The 3308-nt window shown below is 40.2% G+C and overlaps 1 non-coding gene across 1 annotated transcript; it reads left to right on the top strand.

Moving 5' to 3' along the window:
- The first annotated feature begins 1495 nt into the window (after positions 1-1495).
- On the top strand, positions 1496-1609 carry LOC140287354 (U5 spliceosomal RNA). Its single transcript, XR_011911538.1, has one exon. It is a non-coding gene; the product is annotated as a U5 spliceosomal RNA (small nuclear RNA).
- The last annotated feature ends 1699 nt before the right edge of the window (positions 1610-3308 follow it).

Here is a 3308-nt window from a genome sequence, read left to right as displayed (position 1 = left end):
GGGATCTAAACTCTAGTGCTTCCTCTAAAATAATTTCCTTTCTCAATTTAGAAATGTGTGTGTGTAAGTCACAACACCCGTGACACCAAAACGGCTTTCTTTTCTCTACACTCTGCACTATGAGCACACACACCAAATCAGAAAGGCTTTTTTCTCTCTTTTCTACATTATGGACTGTGGGGACACAAAACCGCTCTCTCTCTTTTTTTTTTTATCGTGTGCCAGGGCGTTGTCTCATGTATTAGATTATGCTTAAGATACGAATGAGTTTATCAGTCACATCAGAATCCATACATACTGATCCTCCCGTAATAAAATGGTCGGATCTTATCAAACACACTTTGTTTCTTGTGACAATCAAGTCAGCGAAACAGCGTATACACGTCAAGACACTGAATCAAGTTTGCCACAAGAACTCATAAGTTTGGCAGTATTGCTCTGCCATCAGCAATGATACACCCATTTTATTTTCGTGAGACATGTACAAGCACCTGTTCATCTACTGTTCTATCACTATGAATTAGTGATCTATTATCAATAAGGATACTTCTACAACTACTATCAAAGTATGTCCGGACTTCTTATGTTGTCAGTTGCTATATATGAATAAGTGGGTAGCTACTGACAAGCATTAAGCATGTCACACAGCCCAAACATATAACATTTCAGGACACACCACACAGTTAACAACCACAGTGAAGCGTGTCAAAGCCCAAACATGTAACATTCAACAGGACACTTACACAACACATTCAAATCAAACAGTCAGACAACATACAAGAACATATACCCCAGCCGGCATTGCTCCCTGTCTATTTTCGTACAGCACACTATGTGTGCGCACACCTTTATTCACAAACTCTTCAACTTATACTCTTTTACCGAAGCTGCTACAGCTCGATTGGCCGAATACCCTTAGATCCTATTTCGGTGAATTTGACATCTGCCTTACATGTAACAGATTAGCGGTTTAGCAGTTTTAATTTAGTTTGAGTGAAGGAATTAATTTTATAGCAAAATCCGAAATCGTGAAGCACTCATGAAAGTAAGCTTATTCTCGGATTCCTGAAACTTTAGATTTGCTCTTTCTTTTACTGCAAAGTACAACGTTGTTTTTTTTGTTTAAATCTTTCTAGACATGGTAAATATGAACGACAAAGCAGTTTTAACATAGTTTGAGTGAAGGAATTCATTTTATAGATAAAATCCCAAGAGTCTGCTGAGAAAAGAGAGTGAATGCGAAGTAGACTTTAACACGGCTATGGGAGCGAGCCGAGTGTCGGCTAACCGGGAGAATTGCTTGAAAGAAACGCGACACCGAATGAGCGGTCAGAACAAAGCCTCAATACGGGATTCTCGTGGTGTTTTTGTTGCTGCCTTGTTGCTGCCTTGTCTTTTGCATAGAGTAAAAGCGTCTCAACCAAGCAAAGCTCACCATGGGGAAGGTGGCTATACCAACTAGCCTGATGCCCTGCTCCCGCAGTGACGGATAATCGTACTCTGGTTTCTCTTCATAACATACAAGTCTTTCGCCTTTTACTAAAGACTTCCGTGGAGAGCAGCACTAATGAGTTGTTTCTATTATTGGCAGGCTTTACCTTTGCGGGTGAAGCCCTTTCTGTCTGTGCAAAAGAAATCTTGCTACTTTGCAGAGTGACTTCTCTGAGTAGAGTCGCCTTACAAGACAAGGCAGCCATCGAATAGATTGTTTCTACTTGGTCAGCCGAGGAGCAGGGGGGGGGGGCAAGCGTCTCAACCAAGCAAAGCTCACCAAGTAGGAACAATCGGGCCCTTTTCGATGGCTGCAACACCTGAAAGAGATATTGATGCGAGACCCGATCAAATGCTTTTTCAAAGTCTAAATTTAAGATGACAAGCCGGGTGTTTCTGTCTCTAGCGTAATCAATGATGTCTCGAATCAGTACGAGGCTGTCGGTGAGTTGTCTCCCTGAGATGGCACAAGCTTGGTCTGGGTGAATTACCTCCTCTAAAACAGAGGACATCCGTGTCGCTAAAACCTTGCTAAAAAGTTTACAGTCAAAGTTTAAAAGTGTGATGGGCCTCCAATTCTTTAGGTCAGTCTTATCATTTTTTTTATAAAGTAGAGTCACTATTCCCACTCTAAAACTGTCAGGCAGTCGGTCGAGTTTTTCAAAATCTTTAAAAACATCTAAAATGTCTGATGATAAAAGGTCCCAATAGGTCAGATAGAATTCTGCAGGAAGCCCGTCTAAACCCGGAGCTCGACTTCTCTTAAAACCTGTTAGGCATTTTTTTAACTCTAAAGCAGTAAAATTCTGTGTCAAGTGTGCATTCTCTTTTACGGTTTTGTCAACGAATTTTAAGATTTCTGCCGATGTTTCCAAGTGCACTGGTTTCTCTTTGTACATGTTACTATAAAAGGTATGTACAGTTTCAATCATCTCTTGTGTGGATTTTGTTAAAAACCCATCTTCTCTTTTTAGATTTTGAATACACTCCTTTTTATTTATAACTTTCTTTCTTTTTCACCTTCCTCAATTTCCTGCTCCCTGCTTCTTACAAAAATTCCTTTACTCTTTATTTCTGCTAAAACTGACATTTCCTTTTTGACATCTTTGATTTCTTCTTTAAAGTCTATGCCACACTGATTTAGTTTAAAGTAGCGCTGTAAGCGTTTATGTAGTCCCATCATACATCTATTCTCTTTCCTTTTTTTACGTTTACCTTGCTGTTTAAAAAAAGTCTGGGTCGTTTCCTTCACCATTTCCCACCATTGTGCATGTGTTTCGTAGAGGTCTTGAAGGGTCTGCCACTCTTTATAACATTCCCTGTACTGACTGACTATGATTTCATCCTCCAACAGGGAACAGTTGAGTTTCCACAGACCACTTCCTACCGTCACACCAGAAGGGGGTGAAAGGGTGCAGGAGAGCATAAGGTGGTCTGAAAAGAAAACAGGGGTTAATCTAACATCAGTGGGTGGGCAATCTCTAGTAAAGAAATAATCAATGCGAGAGGCTCTGGTGCCATCATGACTAAACCAGGTGAAGCCCTCCTCTCTGGGATGCATGGTTTTAAAACAGTCAGTAAGCTTAAAATCCCTGCATATGCCCTGAAGTAAAATCGAAGTCTTATCCACTTTAAAATCTACCCCTGCTCTTTTTCTATCTTTCCTGCTCAAGATACAGTTAAAATCCCCTCCTACAACTAAAGGTACTTGCCCTAGCATGTAAAGCTGTATATCTTCTAAAAGGTCATACCTTTCATTTTTTCCATTGAAACCATAAATATTTAAGAGGTTAAAGTCTTGCCCCATAAAATTCAAG

Source organism: Leuresthes tenuis, unplaced genomic scaffold (assembly GCF_036924035.1).
Source record: "Leuresthes tenuis unplaced genomic scaffold, fLeuTen1.0.hap1 SCAF_123, whole genome shotgun sequence".
NCBI lineage: Eukaryota > Metazoa > Chordata > Actinopteri > Atheriniformes > Atherinopsidae > Leuresthes > Leuresthes tenuis.
This window is presented reverse-complemented; position numbering and strand designations above follow the sequence as displayed.